Below are 15,128 nucleotides of genomic sequence, written 5' to 3' on the forward strand. Positions count from 1 at the left end.
ATACACATAGACAGCTGAGAGGATCCAACCCCTCTTCAGCTAAATGGATTAAACTGCCCAGATACATAAACCATACATATGGACTCTAAAAATAGAATACCCTAAACAGTGAAACACACACAATAAAAATCAACATTCAATGTTATAAATAATACACAAACAAAGAAAGTAGCAACAGCCCAAGGTAATTTAAGTTAAAACCGCCATAGAGGACTATAATACCTCTGACAGGGGGAAACGAACACTCACACTGGGTCAGAGGTGGGGGTCCACGGATGACCGCACAGGATCCGGATCGCGGCACCGCAGAAGGTGAAAAAAACGCCACTTGTGCCTCAGGCAGGCTCCGTCTCAGCCTCTCAGCAAACACGCGCAGGATGACCTGTCGTGACCTCTACGCGTTTCGCACCACGAGACCTCCTGATGAAGCACGTGGTGCGAAACGCGTAGAGGTCACGACAGGTCATCCTGCGCGTGTTTGCTGAGAGGCTGAGACGGAGCCTGCCTGAGGCACAAGTGGCGTTTTTTTCACCTTCTGCGGTGCTGCGATCCGGATCCTGTGCGGTCATCCGTGGACCCCCACCTCTGACCCAGTGTGAGTGTTCGTTTCCCCCTGTCAGAGGTATTATAGTCCTCTATGGCGGTTTTAACTTAAATTACCTTGGGCTGTTGCTACTTTCTTTGTTTGTGTATTATTTATAACATTGAATGTTGATTTTTATTGTGTGTGTTTCACTGTTTAGGGTATTCTATTTTTAGAGTCCATATGTATGGTTTATGTATCTGGGCAGTTTAACCCATTTAGCTGAGGAGGGGTTGGATCCTCTCAGCTGTCTGTGTATTTTTTAATAATAAATAATACTAATTTCATCCCTGGTGCGCATTTGTGCATTTTTTCTTTTCTGTTTCTCAGGGTGTCCTCCCCCCTTTTTAGGGGGGATCACCTTTGAAGTGGGAGCATCTGGGGAGACGCTCCATGCACGTGCAGCAAAGGGATTTTCCAATTTCTACATCTGCAGCACGAGCGCTGAATATCCTTCTCTCTACAGTTAGACTACAGTTAATATAAATATATATATATATATATATATATATATATATATATATATATATATATATATCTCACTTTCTTCATGCAAGACCAATAACCTCAGCTGATATGACATGGATCTAATTGCATTCTCTTCACAAGTATGTTCCTGATGTTGAAACCCTGTGTAAAAGACTGAATCTGGCCTTGTAGAATTGATATAAGTATGTTCCTGATGTTGAAACCCTGTGTAAAAGACTGAATCTGGCCTTGTAGAATTGATATAAGTTAGTATGTTTGAATTTAAAAAGTTTTTTTTTTCCTCTTAACTCTGTGCTGTTAATTGACCAAATGGAACAAGCTGACTGATTGGGGAGGGGGAGGGTCATGTGACTGTTTTAGCTGTATATAACAAACACATTTCCTGCAATCTGCAGGAACTGCAATTGGCATTAGATAGTGAGGCATTTAAAGTGAGGTTTCTAAGTATAAATACAGTTAGACTACAGTTTGACTAGAGGTGACTGGGGACTGCTTCTTTCTGCAAACTCTTTAACTCAAGACAACAAACGGTAAGCTATTCAGATCACACTATGATCCCATGCTTGCTAACCTGCCTATTTCAACCCCCCACCCCTTTACAACTTATTTATTGCAGTCTCTCCCAAAACTGACTGCACAATACACTGAAACCCTGAACTGACTCTAGCATTGCAATACAGCTAAACATTTGACAAGGAACAGGCACACACCTGCTGTTTAGTCTGCTCACACTCACTCTGCTCACAACAGCTCCTTGCAGCACTGTCTACCTCTGGCATCATGAACCTGCTATGTATTTTAACTTTTTTCTTTCTCCTGGCCTCATGGAGATGTTACTCCCTCTATCCACTACAAACTCCTCCATCCTGGCCCACACCCAATATCACCATACACCCTGGACTACTCAAAAGCCTTGCACTATCTACTGAATGTTGGTGGAGAACTCTAAAAACCAGCACACCAACCACTGCTCACTCTAATGGAAAACACCACAAATTTACAACTTGCAAACAACTACTCAAATTTCTACTCATACTATTACTCTCTTTAGCAGGTGATATTGAAACTAACCCAGGTCCTCCCATTTCAGCTCTGTCCCATGCCCCTGAGAATTCCACCTTTAAATTCCAAAAAGGGCTATCTGTCGCCCATATAAACATCCGGAGCCTGCTGCCCAAACTGGATGAACTAAGGGCATGGTGCCTTATGCATAAACCCAAAGCCATTGTTCTTACAGAAACATGGCTATCCTCTAAAACCCCTGATGCAAATATCGCCATTCAGGGATACTCCATTTTTAGGAGAGATAGGTCAAAGAGAGGAGGAGGGGTGTTATTTTATATTGCAGACACCTTACAATTTACACTGTTAAATTGCCTACCAAGTCCACCCTCTTTTGAAACTCGAGTTGGCAAAATCTGCCTCCCCTTTTCTAAGCCCATCTTGCTTGCTGGCATCTACTGCCCCTCTACAATCCTTGACTGATATCACCCAATTTCTTGGCTCCATTTCCTCTCTGAATGAGAAGAGTGAGCTGCTAGTTCTAGGGGATTTCAACTTCAATTGGCTTGACCCTAAAAACCACAAAATTTGGATACAACTCAAGTCACTTAACCTATCACAACTCATTTCCCAACCCACACGGATAAATCTGAAATCGCATAACCATTCCTTGCTAGACTGGATTCTCTCCTCAAACCCCAGCAGAATCCAATCCTCTGGCATCCTTCCTGACATTTTCAGTGACCATGCAATAGTGTACTGTGTAAGGAAAATTAAACCGCCCCATTCAAGCCCTAAAGTTCTCCTCACTAGAACATTTAAAAACTTTAACCCACAACAGTTTCTGGATGACCTTACCAACTGCCCATGGCACAGAATCGATTTAATTCCCGACCCCGATTCTGCGCTCGACTATTTCCAATCCGAGTTCTTAAAACTCTGCGATACCCATGCTCCACTACGCAAAATAAGGGTACGGGGGCCCACCTTCCATGGGTTACACCTGACCTTATAGCACTCTACCAGTTCAGGGATGCCTTGTGGAAAAGCTACAAAGTAACTGGCACTACCAAGGATCTCAATCACTACAGATGCATGCGGAACATGTGCACAAGGCAAACAAGGCATGCAAAAGCACAATATTACTCTGACAATCTCCACCAAAATACATCAAACCCAGCTAACTTCTGGAAGGTTATCAACAATATATTCCAGCCTCCTAACCATCAACAACCAAGTAATATCACTAAGGGGGATATTACTCTGACAAACCCCACTGACATTGCAAATGCATTCAATGATTACTTAGCGAAACGCAGCACAAACCCCAAACATGAATCTCATCCTGGGAGTATCCATACAGTCCCACCCCCTCCCAACACTGCCCACAATTTTCAATTTAGCCCAGTATCTGAAGAGGAGATTACACAAGCGCTCCTCAAACTAAAACTAAGCAGCCAATGTGGACCCGACTTACTACAATCTAGGTTCTTACGACTTGGTGCCCCAGCCATTGCCAAACCAATTGCGTCCATAGTCAACTCTATCCTGTCTGCAGGCCATATCCCTAAGACCTGGAAAACTGCCAGAGTTGTCCCAATCTTCAAAAGTGGGGACAAAAACACTGTCTCAAACTACAGGGCAATCTCACTTATCCCAATTCTATCCAAAGTTATGGAAAAACGTGTCCACTCCCAATTAAGCGATTTCTACACCAAGACACATTTCCCTAGCCAATTCCAGTCTGGGTTTCGTCCCAAACACTCCACCATAACTACCCTGCTAAAAGTTTGCAATGAAATCCAGTGTGGAATGGAACAGGGACAACTCACTGGTGCAGTATTCCTAGATTTTGCAAAGGCTTTTGACACAGTTGATCATGCTATCCTGCTTAACAAACTCCAGAGCTCTGGAATAGGGAAACATGCTTTAAACTGGTTTCAGTCCTACCTATCAGGAAGATCCCAACATGTGTCCATCTCAGGCTCTAACTCCAACCCCCTGGATATCACCTGTGGTGTCCCGCAAGGCTCTGTTCTGGGGCCCCTACTCTTCTCAGTGTTCATTAATGATCTTCCCACAGCTTGTAAGGAAGCCTCAATACACATGTATGCAGATGACACAATCCTATATGCACACAGCCATAGCCTCTCTGACCTTCAACACCTACTTCAGTCTGACTTTTTGAGACTCGAAAACTGGATTTCCCAAAACAAACTGTTTTTAAACACTGACAAGACTGTAACAATGGTATTTGGGACCAAGACTAAATTTGTAAAGCTTCCAGTGACTGAGCTCCTGATTAGAACCAACGCTAACACCACCCTAACACCTGTCACTAGTTTTAAATACCTGGGCTTATGGTTTGACTCCCACTTAACATTCGGGATGCACATTGATACCCTGACACCCAAGACCTATGCCAAACTAGGGGTACTTTACAGGAACAAATCCTCCCTAAGTCTCCTGGTCAGAAAGCGTATTGCACAGCAGATGCTAATGCCAATTATTGACTATGGAGACATAGTATATGGCTCGGCTCCTCAAACCCACCTTAGCAAACTTGACACCCTCTACAATTCAATTTGTCGTTTTGTTCTCCAATGCAACTACAACACACATCACTGCAAAATGCTCAAAGAACTAGATTGGTCATCACTAGAGTCTAGGCGCAAAGTTCACCTTTCCTGTCTCACCCTCAAATACTTTCTGGGCAAGCTACACAGTTACCTGAACAATCTCCTCACCCCTACCACATGCAGCACCTATCACCTGAGATCAGACTCCAAAAGACTATTCATGGTCCCAAGGCTCAACAAAGTACCCGGACGTTCCTCCTTCTCCTTCTGTGCACCCCAAAACTGGAACAACCTACCAGAGACTCTCATATCCACCACCAGCTTAAGTTGTTTCAAATCTAAGGCTGTCTCACACTTTAATCTGGTCTGTAACTGTTTAATACGCCCATAATATATATTTTCTTTAACTGTGCACGCAATGTCTTGTATATAATGTATACCCTGTTCATTTATGTAAATGTATTTGTAACCATGTATTATTTGTTTTACTCTGTGCGCATGACCTACTTGAAAACGAGAGGTAACTCTCAATGTATTACTTCCTGGTAAAATATTTTATAAATAAATAATTATAGTAATTTGATCTCTACCTTTGAGAGAGACAGGGTGTCACAACCACGCTGCTGTGTACTGGCAGGCCCAGGTTCCCTTCGGGGGAGTGGGTGATTACCCATACCTCTGATCCTGCTAGAGGATCAGGTAAGAGCTAGGACTACTGCGGGGGCCCTTGACATGTAGGGAAGGTCCATGGACCATCTGATGTTTGAGACCAGAGCAGTGACTGCATTGGGCAGAGCTGCCAAGTGACTGTGCTGAGAGTAGAGAAGAATAAAACCGTTCCTGTTATGTATTCTTCCTGCCTGGTGTGTAATCTTTCCTGGGGGAGAGGTGTTTGTTCTATTGTAGGAGATTACCTTCATACATCTGGAGCCTACAGCAGATGGAAGCGCTGAGTACCATGGAGTAAATGTCAGGTATGTACCCCAGAAGCCTGTTCTGCAGTCCCCCCAACCATCGGCGGACACCTCAGCCTCTTGTGAGCCTACAGGTAGCATGCATCATACATCAGGTAACAGGGAAATCTCAGAGAGTGGGGAAACACCATTACACATATAAAGAACATATAATACAAATGACAGATCATGGGAATAAGTGCTTCAGACATAAAAGTAACATTTCGGAAGAGAAGTCTCTGCTCCGAAGAGCTCACAATCTAATTAGTAGATAGGAAGAACTTACACTTACCAGAATGCCCTCCTAATGTCTCTGTATCTGTAGGGGGCCAAGCTTTATGTATTGTGTATTAGCCATGGTGCTACTCATATGCTTCTTTAAGCAAGTGTGTCTTAAGGTTGGTCTTAAAGGTGGATAGAGAGGGTGCTAGTCGGGTATTGGGGGAAGTGCAGTCCGTGAGAGGTTTAAGGCGGGAAAGGGCTTTAGATACAAAGGGTAGTGTGGCAAACGGCTCCCTAGATGTAGCGCTGCTGTTTTCCCATGCTCTTCCTGACACAGTCTTCTAGGGATTAATTTGTATAAAAGGGGGACAAACACGTGTATAGACACAAGGGTCACTCAGCCCTCAACCTTCAGCAGTTTATGTTTCAATTAGTGACTGTAAACATTTTAAACACCGTCACTTTAAGAAACAGAAGAAATCATAAAAAGAAGCATCTACTCCTGTCAGGAGTCTAACTCACATGGATTTCCCTATCTGCAATGTTGGCTGGTTAAGCCAGTTAAAAAAGAAAAAGTGTGCTAATAGCGCTAATGCAACACTTAATAATTAGTGTGACTTAAACACTAAAGTTGAATACCAATAAATCTTATATAAGATTGGTTGTTGTTTCTTGGCAGCCTATCAGATCATATACAGCACAAAAACAAAAAGTGTTCCGGTGCCAAAAATAAGTCCAAACTCCAAATAAGGGAATCTGACCATACGTAGTGACCAGTCCTGTTGACCTGATGATCCTTGAGATGTAACTTGAAGGTCGTCTCTCAATATGTGGAGAAAAATACAAACAAACACAAAACCGATCATAGTGTGAGTGTATCTATATACTGTTGATGAGCCAATACATACAATAACATAAAAAACAAACATTAGCAACCACTCAAACCAACTAATGCTGACACAAAACTAAACACCTAATGATGAGCTAAAAAAACTTATTTAATATAATAAAAAAATAAAGTGTCACATACATGTAGCCATGCATAATAATGACTGCGTACATCTTCCCTGTTGGCAGTAAGTCCTGGTAAATAGAGGCCGGCCAACAGTAGTTATGGAGGTTTTCCCTCACACCCTGGTGTGGTGCCCTGTGTAAGGAAGGTAGTGGCTGTATGCTCTGAGTCCCTGGGTAGTGACATCAGAGATGCGCCTGCCCCCTGAGGTATAAAGGGCACAGCACTGTCAGTTAGTGTTGTGTTAGCCAGCAGTTGTGTGAAGCAGCTGGTAAAATGTATGCTACGGCATAAAGGATTGGAGGAATACTTTTGTGACCCTAGTGCTGTAACTAGCGGGAGCAGAGTGACCAATTAAGTCTGTCTAAGCCACACTGTGTCCAGGGACCTGGCGCAGTGGTGATCTCCCTAGGAGAAAGGGAATCCCACTTCAATACGGGAGGGCGTACCTGGCAAAGGGACAGCACGGAGAGATGTGCGGCTAGAGCCGGTAGCTGCATGGGGCAGTCTGCTACATCCCAATCTACAATAAAAATGCCATGTTCAAAGAAAACCCCACTGTGTGAGTGTGAGATTACTCTGCAGTGGCAGTCACCACCGAGAAGGAGTTCCTCACCAGGACCATCTCCCTGCGGAAGCATAGATCCTGATGAGGTGGAGGCGCTGCACATGAAGTAAGTTGGACTCGTAACCACTACCTCAGATACCTGTCCTGCTGCCATCCTCTATAACACCAAGCGGGAGACTCAGGAGTCCTGTTACTAGCAGGTGCACCACCACACACGACCTTGTAATGGTTACCGGTTAGACCACACGGGCCAATATGAGATTGGGTGGGTCAGACAAGGGGGGTCCAGCAGTTACATACACATGGAGTAACAGCTTTAACAATCTGGGAAAAAAAGGAATCCTACTTACAACAAGCAGGATTCAAGCAAGTGTTGGGGATAATCCCAGTCCTTATAGCAGGTCTCAAGGCAGGGTGTCTGTGGTATTGTCTCCAAAGTGTTGGTACTTCCGCATGTACTGCCGCTCCGGCTTCACCACTGCAGATTTCACTGCCTCGGCGGAGATTCAATCACAACAAACGCCGCCATGTACACAGAGTCCCACACACACTTGCCTTGTGCCCTCCCCAAGCCGAGCGCATACATGGAGGTTACTCTTACTTTCCGCTGGGCACAGCGCTATTCTGCTCGGTATACTGCAGATTGGTCAAAACTCCCAGAAATCACCCTACGCGTTTCATGAAAGATTAACTTCCTCAGGGGCATACAATGTGATAGGGCATATCTCATATTTATACCCAAATAACATAATTAATCTATAAACAGATTAACTAAACTAATCTTCGTTCATCATAACAAAAATACAACACATAACAGTACTAACAACTAAAAATCAACAGTGATTGCCTTAGAACAAATACAAACATTATGGGGGCTATGCAGTAAGCTGTGATAAGTCGTTTTAAGAGCGCAAAGTGCTCTTAGAATGTGATGTTCCGCCGAGCTCGATTCACAGAGCCGTGCAAACAGGCACTTTGCGGTCTAAAACTTACTTTTTTCAGGAAATTTTTTAAAGTCCAACTTTGCTCGTACGATCAGCTGTTTGCGCTGAATCCTGCCATATATATATATATATACACCAATAAACAAATGTTAAAGGATTACTTAAACATGCATAAATAAAAACATGAAATCTTAATCTTAAAATCACCACAATGCATCTTGAAATTAAACCAGCAGCACTTGAAAAAATAAATTATATCTCCTCTCCCAACAAAGCAGCACCTAGACAAATACATATCAAATGTCAAACAATTGCATTTGAGTGTGTACATGATGCAATTAATCTGTGCATCATGTAACACTATGCAAAATCAATGTTCAAAATAAAATAAACTATGAACAACATACAATGCCACCCACAAAATCAAATACAAACTAAGCAAGTAAACATAAATACATTTACCATCAATCAATGAATCAATTTCTAAAACCAATTACAATACAGTACATATCAATTAGACAATTCAATTCCTAAATCAAAACCATTGAGAAAAAGATTAAACTTCAAAGTAACCACCATCATACAAATCTAACTACCAACAATAAGCCATTATTACAAAGCAAGCCGCTTTGATTTCTGGCTCAGAGACCCCTTGCTTCCCGAGTTACAGGCCCCGGTTTGGGGCATCATGCCATTGTCGCCGCCATCTTTATAGCGTTCACGTCGTGTCTTGGACGCTATAAAGATGGCGGCGACACTGGCATACCGGAGCCTGTAACTCGGGAAGCAGGGGTCCCTGAGCCAGAAATTAATGCGGTTCCGCTCAGGAGACCCCCTGCTCCCACACACTATTATAACAATTTACATTAATGCAGCTTCATTACCATAGCGGATAGCCGCTACGGTAATGAATTATTGGTTATTGTTGTGTGTGTTTTGACAGTAGTGTGGATGTGTAGGGGGTTTCCAGAGCTGAACCGCATTGGTTTCAGCCTTGGGGACCCTCTACTTCAGGAGATACAGGCCCCGTTATGGGGTGCCGGTATCCCCTGCAGAATGTAAATGTCCCGGTCACGTGATGCGGAAGCTTTAAAGTGCAGGGGATACCGGCACCCCATAATAGGGCCTGAATCTCCTGAAGTAGGGGGTCCCCGGACCTGAAACCAATGCGGTTCAGCTCCGGAGACACCCTGCTCATGTACGCTATCATTAAAATATTTTTATTTTGTGTACGATTGCCTGTAACAGCCTTGCATGGAGATGCCAAATCTCCATGCAAATGTTACATGCGGCTTTTTTTTCTATCAGCTAGCGTACGGGAAGTTACAGTGCGCTAGCAGAGGGAAAAAACCTTGCACGCACGATAAGCCAGTTTTGGGCACGTCCGATAGAAAATGGGCTCAGGGCCTTAGTGAATCGCGCCGCCAGCTTCATTTTTTATCGGACGTGCAATTTTTTTTCAGGCCAGCTCGAAAGCTCGGAGCTTAGTGCATAGCCCCCTATGGGTCATAGAATTACAGCTTAACCCCGTTATAGCGCGACCTGTTATAACGTGAATCCGCTTATAACGTGGCTCCCGTTTTTTATATATATATTAAAAAAAATTTACATTTTTTTCCCATCTTTTTTTTGCACACTGCACACACTCTCACTGCACACACTCCCAGCACTCACTGCACACTGTACACACTCTCGCTGCGCGCACTACTCTCACTGCGCGCACACTCCCAGCTGCTCACTGCGTGCACACTCCCACTGTGCACACTCCCACTGTGCACACTCTCACTGCGCACACTCAGCACTCACTGCACACTGCACACACTCTCAGCACTCACTGCACACTGCACACACTCTCAGCACTCACTGCACACTGCACACACTCTCAGCACACTGCACACACGCTCAGCACTCACTGCACACTGCACACTACACACACTCTCAGCACTCACTGCACACTGCACACACGCTCAGCACTCACTGCACACGCTCACTTCACACACTCTCACAGCACACTGCTCACACTCTCTCAGCACACACTCTCACATCACACTGCACACACTCTCACAGCACTCACTGCACACTGCACACACTCTCAGCACTCACTGCACATGCGCTCAGCACTCACTGCACACTGCACACGCTCACTTCACACACTCTCACAGCACACTGCTCACACTCACAGCACACACTCTCACATCACACTGCACACACTCTCACTGCACACACTCTCACTGCACACACACTCAGCACTCACTGCACACTGCACACACTCTCAGCACTCACTGCACATGTGCTCAGCACTCATTGCACACTGCACACTCTCAGCACTCACTGCACCCTGCACACACTCTCAGCACTCACTGCACACTGCACACTCTCAGCACACTGCACACACGCTCAGCACTCACTGCACACACGCTCAGCACTCACTGCACACTGCACACACTCTCAGTACTCACTGCACACACTCTCACAGCAAACACTCTCACATCACACTGCACACACTCTCCCATCACACTGCACACACTCTCACTGCACACACACTCAGCATTCACTGCACACTGCACACTGCACACACGCTCAGCACTCACTGCACACTGCACACACTCTCACTGCACACACTCTCACTGCACACACTCTCACTGCACACACTCTCACTGCACACACTCTCACTGCACACACTCTCACTGCACACACTCTCACTGCACACACTCTCACTGCACACACTCTCACTGCACACACTCTCACTGCACACACTCACAGCACACCAGACCTCCCACTCCCCCTCCCTACCTTTGGTGTCAGCTGCTGAGATCGGGCGGAGCTGGCATCAGGAAAAGGGGGGGTGTCAGGGGGGGGTGTGTGGATGCCGGTAGGGGGGGTGAGTGAGGAGCAGGCTGGGACTTGTAGGGCCGCGTGGGCTAGGCCCAAAACTTATTATTATGCCGCGGAGGGCCGGTAGGTGTGGGGGCCCCGGGGGGGTGGGGGGGAGGAAGTGGATGCCGATGGAGGGGGATGGATGCCGGTGGTGGGAGGTAAGGAACATGTTGCGGCTGGACTCGGAGGGCCGCTGCTGGTGGACGTGTATGGCTTCCGGCCACCTCTTCCTTCCGTCCTTCCTTCCGTCCTTCCTTCCCTCCTTACTCCCTCCCGAACGGGCGCGCGGCGGACATTTTTTTTAAAATTGGCGCGACCCCGGTTCTAGCGCGGTCGGATTGGGTGGCCCCCGAGGACCGCGCTATAACGGAGTTGAGCTATATATATAATAAAATTAAAAATAAATAAAATAACCCATATTTTTAAAATGACTATATAACCTATAGACTACATAAACAGCTAGTATCAAAACAGAAAAAAGTACTCTCTGGACATATCTGGAGTGCCATCAGACAGAAAAGACCCTATTAGGAAGCTTAAATAATATGTTATCAACACAATGGAGAATAGCATAGACCAGGGGAGCGCAAACTTTTAGTGCTGCGCCTCCCTGTCTCCCCCTGGCTATCACGCCCCCCGCCTCCCTGGCTCTCGCGCCCCTGCCTACCTTCATCCGCGTCAGAGCCGGCTGAATCCCAGTAAGTAAACAGTAGCAAAGGCCTCACACGATCCCCCGGCATTTCATTTACATGCCTGGGGGAAGTGCGTGGGGCCTCTGCAACTGCCGCGCCCCCCTACAAAATCTCCCAGGACCCTGGGGGTCGCGCCCTCCACTTTGCACACCGCTGGCATAGGCAACGGCTACCTAATCTAGCTCAAATACTTAGTCCAAAGATCAGTGCAGATATTACTAGGGTCCCCTTAGAGTTCTTGTTGGGCCAAAAACAACTTCTAGCTGCTTAATAGAGCCGGGCAAGCTACATAATAATATTACCATCACTATATTTGATGGTAAAATGAACCCCCTAATGACCATTCTACCATCATATGGATCTGTGAGGATTCGCCATCCTGGCGGTCGCAGACTGTCTCCTCACCTCAACAACCCTTCCGTGACGGACACTGAGGATGCGCGGCCTCGTGGTCCCACTACGCGCGCGCACGCTTGGATGTTGCGCGTTCTGATTCCCTGTCCGTGGATTCTGTCTCCATCCCCCGCTCTGACACAAGATGGGTGCGTTGGTCCACCCTCCACGCTGACGTGCATTCCAAGCTCCGCCCACGCTCTGGTGATGGACAGGACTGGTGTGGGAGTGACACGCCTCGGGCTCCGCCCCCTGACCTCTGTGATGCGCGCAGGTTGGCGCCCGACCGGTCCCACCCCCATTCACTCTAGGGATGTCCAGGACCATCGTGGGAGTGACGCGCGCCATAGGCTCCGCCCTCTGACCTCCATGACACTCGCGGGTTGGTACACGATTGGTTCCGCCCTATCTCTGATTAGGGTGCATACTAGGGCATGCTTCTGTGCACCAGCAGCCTATTGAGATCTTCCTGGTTCTGCTCTGGCTGGCTATTGGGGGCTCCTTTATATACCTTCCTGCTGCATTCAGTCTTTGCTGAGCATAGTCTAGTGTGACGCCATGCCTTGCTGCATTCTAGTTCCTGTGACCTTGCCGTGCCTTGCTTGTTAACCTCTTGTTGCCTGACCCTGTTTGTCTCTCGGATTCCGCACCTCTCCTCTCCTGATCCGGCTACGAACGACCATTCTCCTGTCTCCAGTCCTGACCTTGGCTAAGTACTCCAACGATCCGATACTCTCCTATCCTGAACCTGGCTACATACCCCGGTGATCCGCTACTCTCCAATCCCGAACTTTGCTATGCACTCCGACGATAGGCAACTCTCCACTCCAGACCTGGCAAGTACTTATACTATTCTCCAATCTATAATCCTGACCTGGCTTGAACGATTACTCTATATCCTAGGTGCGCCCGCGTGGCTGTGGTCGGCGTTAACCAATTCCCTACCTTAGCACCGCGGTCGCGCTTCGTTTGTGGTGAGCTATGCGTTACAGTATGCTCAGCCACACAAACTTCGACCCCGCTGAGGTAGGAAGAGTCCTGCGCATATACGCAAGCTACCTGACTACCTTAGAGGAAAAAATGTGGGTAGCTAGCAAACCATGCTCTCCCTTCAGGAGGACTTTTGCTCTCTTTCTCTTACCCTACAGGAACTGAGTGCCCCTCTCGTGCCTGCTGTTCTTGATCTTCCCACCACACCAGCTTTGCCTTTCTCCCAAGAACCTCTTCTACCTGGCCCCAACCGTTATGGGGGTAACCCTCACGAATGCCAGGGTTTTTTGAATCAATGCTTTATACAATTTGAAATGAACGCTTCACTGCATGCTGCATGCTACTTTAAACTTGGCTACTTCAAACATGGCTGCATATTATTGTGCCATAGACTACAACGTTTCGGCCTGCTGGCCTTTCTGTACTTGAGAAAGGTCAGCAGGCCGAAACGTGACAGTGGTAACAAAATCATCATCACTATTTCCTATTGGTCTAGTTTATTGGTTTACCCACTTACAGGTGGATGTTGTAAAGTTGGCTGATGAAAAAGTGTGTGCTGTTATATGACTGATGGTGAACAGTAATAAAGCATGAAGATACCTGGCCAGGAGCATGTTTGTGTGTGTGTGTGTGTGTGTGTGTGTGTGTGTGTGTGTAGTTTACGCTTACCCTTACTCTCCATACATGTAAAAAAGAAATGTATAACGGTATTAGGAAAATAATGCTAATAAGGCACATTTAAAAAAAAATTTTTTTTTTAAATGTTTGCTGCTTTTCTATTGTTGCCATGTGATACATTCAAGAGTTATATTTTGTTGTTAATTACTCTTACGAAAACATATTTATTGTCATTGCAGGGAGAGAACTTTGCAGAGATGGGATGGAATGATTGGGTGAATTCTTAGTTGCATCCCTGTTTTTCTACTTCATTGCATCCCGTTTAAACGGTTTCGAGAAGGCTCCTGACTGCTCAGTAGTGCTTATCTTGTCCTTCCTTGTTGAGTTTGGAGATGTTCAGTAGGTTATTGTTTATCCAAGTTACTTTGAGCTTAAAACAAGTGGACAGTTTTATAAATATATGGCTGCATATCAGGCCAAGGTATTTATTCAATAGATAAATGACGATGACAACATATTTTTCTGTGCCTGTATTTTTTATTAGTATGGAAGAGTTGGTTACAAGAGTAAATGGTGTTTGTTTCATATATCAAGTGTGATCCTACACATACCTGACATTTTTAAAGTCACTGTTTTCACCTCAAGGAGTTACACTACAGAATTATATTAGGTCAGTGGTGATGGGGAAATATGGGACCCACTGAAAAATGACTGAGACTTGATATCCTGAGGGTTCAGAGGGGACAGGCAGTACAAGAGGTTACAAATATTTTAGAACAGGATCTTTGCAAGTCTAGTTTCTTCATGCTTCTTGAAATTTGAAAGTGGCCATAAAAATATTCTCAGTCAAATATACATACGCATGTGTGATTTCATTAACAGCATGATGGCATCTCGGACTGATTTATTTATTTTAGTTATAAAAAGGTTTTATCAGAAAGTAATACATTGAGAGTTACCTCTCGTCTTCATGTATGTTCTGGGCACACTTATGATAACAATACATGGTTACATTAAATTAACAGGGTTATAGTTAAAGACATTTCATGAACAATTAAAGATAATATATGTTATAGGTGTAGCGCACTTCCCCCACCCCCTGGAAGATACGGCAGCTACCGTGTGTGTGGTGCGTTACCTGTGGCCTGAGCCTCCGCTGCTGGGAGCCTGGGGTGTACCTGATCAGTCTGGTGACAGCACCTCCAT

This window comes from Ascaphus truei, chromosome 1, assembly GCF_040206685.1.
Source record: "Ascaphus truei isolate aAscTru1 chromosome 1, aAscTru1.hap1, whole genome shotgun sequence".
Taxonomy (NCBI): domain Eukaryota; kingdom Metazoa; phylum Chordata; class Amphibia; order Anura; family Ascaphidae; genus Ascaphus; species Ascaphus truei.